Source organism: Bufo bufo, chromosome 8, assembly GCF_905171765.1.
Source record: "Bufo bufo chromosome 8, aBufBuf1.1, whole genome shotgun sequence".
NCBI classification, from domain to species: Eukaryota; Metazoa; Chordata; class Amphibia; order Anura; family Bufonidae; genus Bufo; species Bufo bufo.
In genome coordinates this window covers 101,039,659-101,054,551 of record NC_053396.1, presented here as the reverse complement: position 1 = coordinate 101,054,551, position 14,893 = coordinate 101,039,659, and positions in this window count along the sequence as shown.

The following is a 14,893-nucleotide window of genomic DNA, read 5'->3' as shown; positions in this document are numbered from 1 at the left end:
GTTTTATAGCCCAAAAGCAACCCCCTCCTCAGGGATGTGACATCATAGTGTGTCTGTGACGTATGCCTGCCTACAATCCCCAGAGTCCCCCCCCCCCCTAGTCCCAAAGATGCTGGGAGTAGTGGGATGGAGTTTTAGCCATGGGCAGAGGTGTGGAAAAACAGGTTCTCAGGTTCTTGATGTCTGGTTAGAAGGTCCCCTCACAAACGGTGCCAAAGCGTCTGATTGCTTTGGGCCTGAACAAAAGGGGACTAGATGCTAATCAGCTGTTATCCTACAGGCTATAACAACTCTGTAGATAACAGTTGGAATTGCATATATGCATATATATATCCACAGATGCTTGGGGGCTCATCTATAAACACATACAAAACCGGGGGTATGAATGGGCAGCAATAAGCCCACATACATACTGTCATGCTGACATAAGTGTATATACATAGACACGTGTGCAAATACATACACACATATCTATATATACACACACCCTCGCATATATCTGGGGCATACAGGGGACATATATAAGAGGGCACATATATATACTAATATAAGGGGGCACAGCTTCCAGGGACCACATATTTCCCACAGGGGCCACCATGAGCCCCTGGGGATCACCATGGGCAGACGTGCGCAGATGCTGGGCACATCTGCGCACATCACCCCATGATGCGGTGGTTAATGTATGCATATATATACCATACATGCCCGCACGTGTTTGCAGGCATGCATGGATATATATGCATACGTCTCAACCGCTCCTCAACAACAGCAGTATATAACGCTTGAATTTCACACGTACAGATGCAGCAAGGGCTGTAAAATTGAGTATTTTGCTCAAAAAGGGTGTTTTTTTAAAACTCAGAAAATTATAGCTGTATTTCTAGCTTAAAGGGACACTGGTAGGCCGGTAGAGCATATAAAGTGACATATATTCTTCTATTGGTCTTAATATGCTTAATTAAACTATACCATTATCACCCCTTGCTGCCTTTCCTTTACTTATAAAAAGTGTTTTTATCAATATGCAAATTGCCTTACTTTGTGCCCAAGGGGCTGTCCCTCATTCAGTTCTGTGCCCAGCAGCACCCCAACTGCCGTCTCCTAGTGCCGCCTAGCTCATTAGTATTTACTGCACTAGGCGGCTTTTTTTTTTCCCGACGCGGCAAAATCTCGGTCATGCCCAGTACTATCTTCTACTGGAGCTGGAGGGTGCCGGGGACCTTATCCGGCGCAGGCACGGAGAGACTAGATGAAGCTGATGCCAGGAAGATAGTACTGGGCATGCGCAGGATTTCGCCGCGTCGGGAGAAAAAAAAAGCTGCCCAGTGCAGTGAATACTAATGAGCTGGGCGGCACTAGGAGACTGCAGTTGGGGCGCGGCTGGGCACAGAACTGAATGAGGGACAGCCCCTTGGGCACAAAGTAAGGTAATGTGCATATTGATAAAAAAACACTTTTTATAAGTAAAGGAAAGGCAGCGAGGGGTGATAATGGTATAGTTTAATTAAGCATATTAAGACCAATAGAAGAATATATGTCACTTTATATGCTCTACCGGCCTGTCAGTGTCCCTTTAAATTGCACACTGACTAATGCGGCAGAGGCCCAAGATGGAGAGTATTGCCAAATATGGGTGTTTTTTAAAACCCAGAAAATTATTGAAGTATTTCAAGCTTGTTTTTAACCATCACAGATGCAGCAAATGTTGCAATATTAAATACTTTGCCCAAAATGGGTGTTTTTTTTTACTAACAGAATATGACAGCAGTATAGAACGCTTAAATTTCAAGCTCACAGATGCAGCAAGGGCTGTAGAATAGAGTATTTTGCCCAAAAAGGGTGTTTTTTAAAACCCAGAAAATTATTGCTGTATTTCTAGCTTAAATTGCATACTGACAAATGCTGCAAAGGCACAAGATGTAGTATATTGCCAAAAATTGGTGTTTTTGTAAACCCAGATTATTATTGCAGTATTTCAAGCTTGGATTTGAATGTCACAAAAGCGCATATGCTGTGCTTGTGCACTGAGCTTGCATAAAATGGCCGCCGCCGCCCACCTAACTAACAGAGGATAAAAGTTATTTTTCTGTGTCAATGGGCTCAGGGCAGGGTAAAAAGATTTTGCACTGCACTCACAAAACAAAATCGCTGGGTAGGTAGATCGCTGAGTTGACAAGCACTTCTGATTAAAGATTTTTTCCTATTCTCTCCCTCACAGCAGCAGCATCCTCTCCCTACACTAGTAACAGCAGAGTGACGTGCAGCTTATATAGAGGCTGGGTCGCATGCTGCACTGGCCAATCACAGCCATGCCATTAGTAGGCATGGCTGTGATGGCTTCTAAGGGCACAGAATTTAAAGCTTGTTGATTGGCTGCTCTGCAGCCTTTTAAAAAGCGCCATAAAATAGCCGAATACTGAACCCGAACCCGAACTTTTACTGAAATGTTCGGGTTCGGGTCCAGGGTCCGAAAATCCTAAAGTTCGGGTTCGCTTAACCCTATTGTTGAGCTAATGGAAGTGCACGAAGTTGAGTTTGATCCAAATTTCAGGGAAAATTCGATTTGGCGCTAAGCCAAATTTCCTTGTGTTTCGTGGTAACATCGGTTTTCCCTGAAATGGGGTAAAAAAAAATATTATACTTGCCTGATCTGTTCAAGTGCGAAGAGTCCGCCACTGCCATCTGTATTGAAGATCCTGTGAAATCCCGTGCACGGTGAGGTATGATGTCAGCACACCGACCGACATGATTACGTCATCACAGGCCGTGCCAGATTTCGCGCTCAAATGAATGCGGTAAATATGATTTTATTATTATTTTTTAATATAGACTTAAATATTAAAGTCAGATACCACAATTAGTGATGAACGCGGCATCTGAGGGGTACAATGATGGGAGGGGGGGCGGTGCAATTGCCGTTCCCTGTCATTGAACCAGCTATTTACAAAGAAATGCATTTTGTGATGAAGTAATTAATCACAAAGCAAATTTTTTTGTAAAATTCGGCAGAGCAGCCTGATTAAATTAAAGAGAACTTAGCTCATTACTAGTGTTGAGCGAGCATGCTATTTCTTCCCCCCTAATTTATCCACATTTTTCCTATAAACGGTCCCTGGGGTGAATTGTTACATCTGTGCTGCAATAGCGTGTGTGTGTGTCAGTCCCAGATATTGGGAAAAATATTAGCGAAAACAAATATATTTTTTCCATAATTTATCAAATTTTTTCCTATAAACTGTCCCTGCAGTGAATTGTCACATCTGTGATGCAATAGTGTCTGTGTGTCAGGGCCAAATATTGGGAAAAATATTAGTGACAACAAATATATTTTTTCCATAATTTATCCATAATTTTCCTACAAACAGTTCCTGCAGTGAATTGTCACATCTGCGCTGCAATAGCGTATGTGTGTGTCAGGCCTAGATATTAGGAAAAATATTACTGACAACATATATATTTTTTCCATAATTTATCCATAATTTTACTATAAACGGACCCTGCAGTGAATTGTCACATCTGCGCTGCAATAGCGTGCGTGTGTCAGGACAAGAGATACTGTAGTAAAAATATAAGTGAAATCTATTTTCCTTTTTCCATACTTTTGCGTACTTTTTCCATATACTGTGCTTGATGTGAACTGTGACATCCGTGCCACATCTTGTGTGTTAAGCGTGCATATAACATTTAATATGAAGAAGGCGAGCATTAAGGGACCGGGAAGTTGCCATGATGCTGATGGTGCACGCGTTGAAACTGTGCCTGCTGCCAGAGCACAAGAAAAACAATCATCCAAGATACCTAGCTTCATGTCCCAGTTTGCAGGGCGGTGCAGGACACCACTCTTGAAGTCAGCCCAGTGCGAGCAGGTGGTTGGGTGGATTGCAGCAGATAGTGCTTTCAGTCAGTAAAGCACCGCCTTGTCTTCCACCAAGTCCAGTCTGAGTAGCCAGGGGTCTGGTCCACACAATCCTCACCCTGATCCTCCTTCCTCCCACCATTTACAGTCTGGCCAAACAAGTGGTCCCACACTCGGATATTCCGAGGACCTCTTTTCATCGCTATTAATTGATTTGGCCCTCTCACCAAGCACGCTTGAAGAGGGACCTGAGATCTTGTGCCCCGATTCCCAACCTCCTAAGCATCCAGAATCACAAGAACATGACAATGGTGAATGGCAATTAGTGTTTAATGAGGTCGATGATGATGAGACACAGTTGCCAATGACTCAACCGCAATTACTGTCTCAAGGGGTTGAGGAAGAGGATGACACACAGTTGTCATTCACTGAGGTTGTGGTTAGGTCAACAAATCAGGAGGATAATCAGAGTGAGGAACTGGAAGAGGAGGTACTGGACGATGACCCAAACTGGGAAGGTGGCAACAAGCCTAGCGAGGAGAGCAGTTCAGAGGGGGAGGGACAGCACTGCAACAGGCTGGAGAAGGCAGTGGGGTGGCAAAAGGTAGAAGGCGGCCACACACGAACAGGCCCGCAACTGTTCCAACGAGCACCCCCTTGCGTAAATCTCGCTTGCCAAGGGGTAGGTGTTCGGCAGTATGGCGATTTTCTTGAGGAAAGTGTGGACGACAAAAGAATAGTAGTTTGCAACCTGTGCCACACCAAAATGAGCCGGGCGTGAACACTAGCAACCTCACCATCACCAGCATGATCCGCCACATGGCATCAAAGCACCCTAATTGGTGGGCCGAACGCCTGGGTCCAGAATCTGTGTCTGCGGGTCACACCACTGCTTCCTCTTACCCTGTGTTACATGCCATCGGCCCCCGGTCACTAAAGTGGCAGCAGTGGCCATAATGTTTTAGATGCTCAGATCAGCAGACCCTTGCTCCAAATGTTTTTGAGGGTCCCCAGCAGGCAATCAATCATAATTTTTAAAGGGTTTGTATGATGCCCTCTTTTATGTGTAACTAAGGGTGTATCGGAGTGCCTGTTCCTTGTAATTTTTGGCAGCACTTGCACTTTGTATACAAGTAAATATTCAGAAAAGAATGTTTTCTATCAATTTTTCCTCTAAAATCGATTTTCTTCCCTTGGTTTTGTGCGTATTATTGTCATTATGTAAAAGTTGCGTACTATTCGGACAACATAGTCCCCAGCAGCGACCAGCGAGTCCAAGATGCATCCATACATCCTTCCCATGCTGTTACAGAACCATTTCGGTGCTGTTACCAACAATTTCTGACATTTTCTTATGAACCAGGCACCCTACTCTCTTCAGAGCAGGGGGTACCTGGTTTAATGCTCGGGTTCTCCCATCCCATTGACTTCCATCATACTCGGGTGCACCCAAATATCACAATGTGTACGGCCCAAGCACCCGAGCACTACGGTGCTCGATCAACACTACTCATTACTAATCATTATAATATACAGTATTTTAAAAGTACAGTTGCACTAAAAGGGGTTGTCCGTGTTCACATTTGAACCCGGACATACCCTTATTTTCACCCAGGCAGCCCCCCTGAGGCTAGCATCGGAGAATCTCATGCTCCGATGCGCTCCCTTGCCCTGCGCTAGATCGGGCAGGGCACGGGCTCTTTTGTTTATCATAAAACACTGCCGGGCGGAAGCTTCTGCCTGGCAGTGTGTTCAATGACATCTCTGGCGGGCAGGCTTTAGCACTTCCCTAACTGTTTTACTGGCTAGGGCAGCGCTTAAGCCCACCCATCAGTGCCAGTGACAGCACCGGGCTTCCTGGCAGCTCCATGGAGAGCCCTGGTTCGTCACCCGAACTCCTAAAAATCCCTTTGCCCTGCGCGATTTAGGGCAAAGGAGAGCATCAGAGCATGAACTGTTCCGATGCTCAAGTCAGGGGGGCTGCCTGGGTGAAAATGGGGATATGTCCGAGTTCAGCTCTGAACCCGGACAACCCCTTTAAAGGACTGGAGCAGCACTTAGAATTATCCACCTTAAAATGAAAACAATGTGGGTAATTTCAATGGAGTAAGGTGTGCCAAATGTATTAAATGTATATGCACTCCATGTTGTAGAACATTGTGGTTATGCTTTCATATTATATTTACACACTACATTCATTCTGAAAGTTAAAAAATCTCACATGCCAAACTCATATAACATCAATAGTACTAAATCCAGCTTGCATACCTTTATTTTCACTGTAAAGTAGAGTGTAGTAGACTATGTTATTCCAAACAGAAGAATACAGCAAAAATTATATTGCAGAGTTTAGCTATACAGATATGTTGCAGCCTTATATCGGTAGTATACAGTAGTGGGAAATCCTGATACATAAATCCGATGAAAGGGTTAAACAATAGATTAACTATCTTACACATTTACATTACATGAACGTGGCTCCGAGTCTTTGCAGTGTGCCAATATTTAGTTTTTATGTCCTTTCAGTTCAGAGATGCGCATCACCCTCGGTCTCCATTACAGACAGAGACGTGGTCACAGAACAAGAAGTTAAGTGAACAGGTCATCAATTTCTGATCAATGATGGTCTGACTCTCGCAACCTCTTTCCAATATACGGTTTGCAGGAGCTCTGGTGCTGGAAATAGGTGATCTGATATTGACGACCATAAGGATAGACTTCAGTCTCAGAGAACAACTGTAAGATAAACTGTTCTTCCCCTTCAAATTATAGAGGCTTTTGAGCCAAACTGTCTGCTTCTTGATCACAGTCAGAGACAGTGGGGGGAATTTATCTTTAGGGGAATATTTGAAGTCAGTTTTGCTGGAGTCTGTGTTGGAGCACAGTTATCAAATGTCAAATGTTACTTGATAAATTTGGCTTGTCCTTAAACCTAACACTTCTGTCTAGAGAAGCGACATCAGTTTTCCTACTAGAGCCTCCTCCTGGAGTGTGATTGCAACTTATTTGCGCCTTTTTAAAAAAGTCGCAATGATAAATCTGGAGTGAAACTCATTAACACCCACATCCACTTTCACTGGAGTGAGTAGTGTAAAAATACAAAAAGTCGCCAAATTTTGTGCGAGTGTAAAAAGTCGCAAATTTTTGCGCAATCGCTTACATTTTGCGCAAGTGAATGCAAAAAAGTCGCAAAAGCCCTATTTTGTGACTTTTTGACTACAGAATTCTGATGAATCAGAATTCATGATAAATCAGGGCCAATGTGTTACTACAGTATATAAAAAGAGTATTAAACACAACAATAGAAAATTTCATTGAAAACAAATGTCAGTGGAAATTTGTTCACTAGTATCCTTTAGTATCAGTTCACACTGGAATAGCAATAGGAATGTACAGTAAATAGCAGAAATAATGCTTGGCGTAACTCCCATATTTTGTATAGGTTTGAATCATGTACATGGGATGAATCTACAATGAGATGTGGTGAAAATGTCTCATTGGGAGGCGCCCTTTGTCATTGTTTCATGGGCACCATGTTTTCCAGATATACAGTAAACCCGTTGTTTCCACTCCTTCTGTTTGGGTAGGTGATGGCTGTCATTTCACTTTTCACTTTTCATTAATTGAATCTATAAATCTAAGTTTGTGTTATATGTTGCTACATTGGATGTTCTGTGTGACCAACGTACTTTGATCAGCCTTAAAGATGAAAATCTTTAAAATCCAACTGTCTATTCTCTCATAACAAGTTGATAATATGCAAGTCAATTGGTGCTGTCACCCAGGTGTGCACTTAACCTTTCTGCAGCCTGAGACAAAAACTGAAACGGCCCCCCAATGCCAATTTTTTAACCTAAACCTTTTGCCACAATGAAATCGCTCATTGCCCATGGCCTTTCCGCTACCCTCCTCTTGCCGCGACCTGGTGCTGCCTGAGGCGATCGCCTCACCTGGCCTCATTGGTGGTGCACCCCTGCTGTCACCTGTCAGACTGAACATGGTGTCTGGGATGAGGGAAGCATCTTATAGAGCAGGGGGAGCTGAGTAGATTGATATATAGCTTTGCGAGAAAATATTTAGTATTAGGGGGAGTTCGCATTAGCGTTCGCAATTCCATTAACGTAAACCTTTAGAGGCATTCTGTTTTGTTCTGTCCCATCCTAATACATTTCTATGGGAAAACATAACGGATCCGTCTAGTTTCCGTTATCCAGGATTGAAAAGAAAATCCTGTAGATGGGACTTTTTTTCCCGTCATTCATAACAGAACAAAACAGAACCGTTATTTTTCCCCATAGAAATGTCTTAGGACTGATCAAAATGGAGTGCCGCTAAAGGATTCTGTTTTGAATTCCATCTTACAATTCAGTTTTTTTCCGTTATAACCAGGCATGGGATTTAGCCAGTTCCCTCAGGTTCTCCAGATCCGGTTGTTAAAATTACAGTGGCAGCTGTAAATGAGTGCTTCCATTCCATAGTTTAGCTCCTTAGGCTTTTTAAAAGTTGGGTGGTAGAGTATGTGTGTGTAGAGTATATATGGTGTATTTATGTGCATGTGTGTTGAATATATATAGTGTATGTATATGTAAACATGTGTTGTGACGCCGCTTGTCTGCCGTTGAGTAGGGAACCTGTTAAAAATTGTAATCCCACCCCTGGTTATAACGGAAATCAATAATGGATTGAGAATGCTGATGCGAACTTCCCCTAAGTTGTGTTTTATTAATTTACAGTTAGGTCCATAAATATTGGGACATCGACAAAATTCTAACATTTTTGGCTCTATACACCACCATAGATTTAAAAATAAAACAAACAAGATGTAGGAATTACAACAGTTTGCATATGTGCCTCCCACTTGTTAAGGGACCAAAAGGAATGAGACAGAATAATAATCGTAAATCAAACTTTCACTTTTTAATACTTGGTTGCAAATCCTTTGCAGTCAAATACAGCCTGAAGTCTGGAACGCATAGACATCACCAGAAGCTGGGTTTCATCCCTGGTGATGCTCTGCCAGGCCTCTACTGCGACTGTCTTCAGTTCCTGCTTGTTCTTGGGGCATTTTCCCTTCAGTTTTGTCTTCAGCAAGTGAAATGCATGCTCAATCGGATTCAGGTTAGGTGATTGACTTGGCCATTGCATAACATTACACTTCTTTCCTATAAGATTAGGCAGAGAGAGGCCAAACAAGTTATAAGAGCTTCTAAAGCACAGGCAGAGGAGAACTTAGCTCGGTCAGTGAAAAAAGACGATAAGACATTCTTCAGATACATAAATGAAAAAAGGAAACTAAAACAAGGAATTACCAAATTAAAAACAAATGAAGGAAGGTATATGGAAGAAGATAAAGAACTAGCTGAGTGCCTCAATGAATACTTCTGTTCAGTTTTTACAAAGGAAAATGAAGGAAAAGGACCTCAGTTAGGAAATAAAACTAATGAATCTTTTGATGCATGTGTCTTTACAGAGGAAGAGGTTCGTAAGTCAGCTGTCTAAAATGAATACAAATAAGTCACAGGCGTCTGATGGGATACACCCAAAGCTATTTAAAGAGCTCAGCGGCGAACTAGCAAAACCATTAACAGATTTATTTAACCAATCACTGGCAACAAGAGTCGTCCCAGAAGATTGGAAATTGGCAAATGTTGTGCCCATTCGCAAGAAAGGTAGTAGGGAGGAATCAGGCAACTATAGGCCAGTAAGCCTGACATTAGAGATGTCCCGAACTATTCGCTGGCGAACAGTTCCCAGCGAACACAGCTTGTTCGCGTTCGCCGCGGCGGGCGGACATATGCGATGTTCGGTCCGCCCCCTATTCGTCATCATGGAGTAAACTTTGACCTGTACCTCACTGTCAGCAGACACATTCCAGCCAATCAGCATCATACCCTCCCTCCCAGACCCTCCCACCTCTTGGACAGCATCCATTTTAGATTCATTCGGAAGCTGCAGTCTTAGTGAGAGGAGGGACAGTGTAGCTGCTGCTGATTTAATAGGGAAATCGATAGCTAGGCTAGTGTATTCAGTGTCCACTACAGTCCTGAAAGACTCATCTGATCTCTGCTGTAAGGACAGCACCCCAAAAAGCCCTTTTTAGGGCTAGTACATCAGTCTGCTTTTTTTTTTATCCTGTGTAATCTAATTGCAGTTGCCTGCCAGCGTGTGTGTCAGGCTCACAGTGTATACTGTGCCCACTTGCCCAGTGCATTTAAAAAAAAACAAAAAACTTTTTTGACTGTAATATAATAGCAGTCAGTTGCCTGCACGCGTGTGTGTTTCATGCCCTGCAAGTGCACAGTGTCACCAGTGCAACTCATATCTGGTGTCACAGTAGATTGCATTTAAAAAATAAAATAAAATTTTGACTGTAAAATAATAGCAGTCAGTTGCCTGCACGCGTTTTTTTTTTACAGGCCCTGCAAGTGCACAGTGTCACCAGTGCAACTCATATCTGGTGTCACAGTAGATTACATTTAAAAAAAACTAACTTTCTTGACTGTAATATAATAGCAGTCAGTTGCCTGCATGCGTGTGTGTTTCAGGCCTTGCAAGTGCACAGTGTCACCAGCGCAACTCTGGTGTCACAGTAGATTACATTTAAAAAAAATAAATAATTTTGACTGTAAAATAATAGCAGTCAGTTGCCTGCACGCGTATGTGTTTCAGGCCCTGCAAGTGCATAGTGTCACCAGCGCAACTCATATCTGGTGTCACAGTAGATTACATAAAAAAAAAAAAATATTTTGACTGTAAAATAATAGCAGTCAGTTGCCTGCACGCGTGTGTGTTTCAGGCCCTGCAAGTGCAGAGTGCCACACCAGTGCAACTCATATCTGGTGTCACAGTAGATTACATTTAAAAAAAAATAAAAATTTTGACTGTAAAATAATAGCAGTCAGTTGCCTGCACGTGTGTGTGTTTCAGGCCCTGCAAGTGCATAGTGTCACCAGCGCAACTCATATCTGGTGTCACAGTATATTACATTTTTAAAAAACAACAATTTTGACTGTAAAATAATAGCAGTCAGTTGCCTGCACGCGTGTGTGTTTCAGGCCCTGCAAGTGCATAGTGTCACCAGCGCAACTCATATCTGGTGTCACAGTAGATTACAAAATAATAATATTTTGACTGTAAAATAATAGCAGTCAGTTGCCTGCACGCGTGTGTGTTTCAGGCCCTGCAAGTGCACAGTGTCACACCAGTGCAACTCATATCTGGTGTCACAGTAGATTACATTAAAAAAAATATATATATTTTGACTGTAATAATTGAATAGCAGTTAGTTGTCTGCAAGCGTGTGTGTCAGGCCTACAGCGTCTACTCTGCCAACTTCTGCCAGTGCACAGTGCCACTCATATCTGGTGTCACAGTAGCTTGCACGCATAGTACAACTAAACTAATCTAAAAAAAATGACAGGCAGAGGCAGGCCACCCCGCAGGGGCCGTCGTGGTTGTGGTGCTGTGATTCCCTTTAGCCCTGGAATAATGCCCAGTGTTCAGAGGCCACGTACCCTGAACTCAAAAAGTTCTGAGGACATAGTTGACTGGCTAACACAGGACACCCAATCTTCTACAGCTTCCGCTCGGAACCTTGACGCACCATCCTCCTCCAGCTCAGCTTCGGGCACCTCTCAAGTTACCATTTGCCCGCCTGAGTGTCGTCTGTCCCCTCCTGGTTCTGAGGGAGCAGGCTGCCCCTTTTCCCCTTTCACAATCTCAGGGATTCTAGGGTATTCTCATCCCAGGCACGAGGACACATTATTCCCACCTTCAGGGTCTGAATGTGGGCAAAGCAGAATAGGGAGAGCGGTTAGGGATTTGCTAGGAGGTGACCTTATTCCCCGCTTCTCGCCTAGAAATATTGTTTGTTTAGTTATCTGTGTATCTTATATCCTGTCCACCGTGACATTATAACCCGTCATACTTTGACTGCCATTACTCTGCGGTTTTGTTATGGTCTCAATTGATGCGCTAGTTGACCGCATGCAGAGATTATCTCTGGAGGTTGCGGATCTGCGTAGTTCGGTCACACGGTGTCAGAATGCTCTGGCATCAGGTGCAGGTCAAATTTGTGGGGAGCCTAAAGTCGCTCTTCCTGAGAGATTTGCAAGGGGTGCGGATGACTTTCAGTTTTGTCAGGGGTTATCTGAGAGATTGAAAGATGCGCTTGCTTTTCATGAGTACCCAGATTCTTTGGAGAATGCTATGTCTTTGGCAGTACGGTTAGATAGACGTATTAGGGCTCTTTCACACCTGCGTTATTGTCTTCCGGCATAGAGTTCCGTCGTCGGGGCTCTATGCCGGAAGAATCCTGATCAGGATTATCCTAATGCATTCTGAATGGAGAGTAATCCGTTCAGGATGCATCAGGATGTCTTCAGTTCCGGTACGGAACGTTTGTTGGCCGGAGAAAATACCGCAGCATGCTGCGCTTTTTGCTCCGGCCAAAAATCCGGAACACTTGCCGCAAGGCCGGATCCGGAATTAATGCCCATTGGAAGGCATTGATCCGGATCCGGCCTTAAGCTAAACGTCGTTTCGGCGCATTGCCGGAGCCGACATTTAGCTTTTTCAGAGTGGTTACCATGGCTGCCGGGACGCTAAAGTCCTGACAGCCATGGTAAGTGTAGCGGGGAGCGGGGGAGCAGTGTACTTACCGTCCGTGCGGCTCCCGGGGCGCTTCAGAGTGACGTCAGGGCGCCCCAAGCGCATGGATCACGTGATCGCATGGATCACGTCATCCATGCGCATGGGGCGCTCTGACGTCATTCTGGAGCGCCCCGGGAGCCGCACGGACTGTAAGTATACCGCTCCCCCGCTCCCCGCTCCTACTATGGCAACCAGGACTTTAATAGCGTCCTGGCTGTCATAGTAACACTGAAAGCATTTGGAAGACGGTTCCGTCTTCAAATGCTTTCAGTACACTTGCGTTTTTCCGGATCCGGAGTGTAATTCCGGCAAGTGGAGTACACGCCGGATCTGGACAACGCAAGTGTGAAAGAGGCCTTAGAGAGAGGTGTAAGGCTACTTTCACACTTGCGTTTTTCTTTTCCGGCGCTGAGTTCCGTCCTAGGGGCTCAAATCCGGAAAAGAACTGATCAGTTTTATCCCCATGCATTCTGAATGGAGAGTCAGTCCTTCAGGATGCATCAGGATGTCTTCAGTTCAGTCTTTTTGACTGATCAGGCTTTTCAGAAAAACGTAGCATGCAGTATTTTTACCTCCGGCCAAAAAGCCTGAACACTTTGACTGAACGCCGGATCAGGCCTTTTTCCCATTGACTTGCATTAACGCCGGATCCGGCACTGTGTGTTCAGTCAAAACGGATCAGGCTTTTGCATGTTAAACCCGAAAAATGTGAAAAAAAAGTTAAAGTCCATAAATGGCGGATCCGTTTTTTCCAATGCATTTTTTCATTGTGATCAAAATCCTGATCAGGATTCAAATGTAATCCGTTTTCACACGTTTTTCCGGATCCGGCGGGCAGTTCCGGTGTCGGAATTGAACGCCGGATTAAAACAACGCTAGTGTGAAAGTAGCCTTAGGCTCCCTCCGTGCAAGAGATCCCTTCTGTGACTGGTTTCGTCTCTACTACTTCCCAGGGTGATGTTACAGGTAACTCTGGGGTAGGGGAGGAACCCATGCAGCTGGGTCAGGTATCTTTCCGTTCTGGTAGTAGAGACTTTAGGAAATTGCATAAACTATGTTACTACTGTGGGAAAAGTGGTCATTTTATTTTTGCTTGTCCTTTTGTTAAACCGCATGTTGATAAGAAAGAGAAAAAAAAAACGTCCTGACTCTTGGTAGTGTGAATGGAGTGGTGGAGAAAGCAGGTAAGCAAGCTCCCTGTAACACTCGTTTTCTCCTTCCAGCTATGGTGGCGCTAGACTCAAGAATTTTTTGTTGTTGAAGTATTCATTGACTGTGGTGCCGGGGTAAACCTTATTGGCTTTCTTTTTCTTCAAAATCTGGGTCTAAGTACGTGCACTTTAGAAAGAGAGATTCCGGTTTTTGCTATTGATTCTTCCCCTCTTTCTCAAAGGAGTCTCACTTATATTGCTCATGGTATTCAGTTAAGGGTGGGTGATTCACATGTGGAGATTGTCTTGTTTTTTCATGAAGGATTTGCCCGCTCAGATAGTCTTACGGTTACCGTGGTTGACAAAACATAACCCAATTGTAGATTGGCAAGCAAGACAAATCATTGGTTGGAGTGAATTTTGTTCGAATAATTGTCTTGGCACATCTATCTCTGGTGTGTCCACTACGGCTCTACCTCAGTATCTCTAAGATTTTGCGGATGTCTTTTCGGAGGGTGGGGCTCAGGAATTGCCCCCTCATCGTGACTATGATTGTCCAGTTAACCTCATCCCAGGGGCTAAGTTGCCAAAGTCTCGGCTTTACAATCTTTCTCAACCCGAAAGAACGGTCATGCAGAAGTATATCGCCGAGAGTTTGGCAAAACGTCATATTAGGCCATCTAAGTCTCCGGTGGCAGTAGGTTTATTCTTTGTAAAGACCCATCAGGATCATGTGAGACAGGTTTTGACGATCCTTCGGGAGAATAAATTATATGCCAAATTGGAGAAATGTGTGTTTTCTGTGCAGGAGCTTCCGTTTTTGGGATATCTGCTTTCTGACTCTGGTCCGAGCGGTTCTGGAATGGGACCGACCAGAGAATCAGAAAGCTTTGATGCGGTTTTTGGGGTTTACTAATGATTATAGAAAATGTATTTTGAACTATTCTACCATTGTAAGACCGCTGACTGATATGACTAAGAAGGGCGCCGACGTCTCTGTCTGGTCGGATGAGGCATTGCAGGCCTTTTCGACTATTAACCACCTCAGCTCCCCTAGCTTAAACACTAGAGTTGAGCGAACACCTGGATGTTCGGGTTCGAGAAGTTCGGCCGAACTTCCCGGAAATGTTCGGGTTCGGGATCCGAACCCGACCCGAACTTCGCCCCGAACCCGAACCCCATTGAAGTCAATGGGGACCCGAACTTTTCGGCACTAAAAAGGCTGTAAAACAGC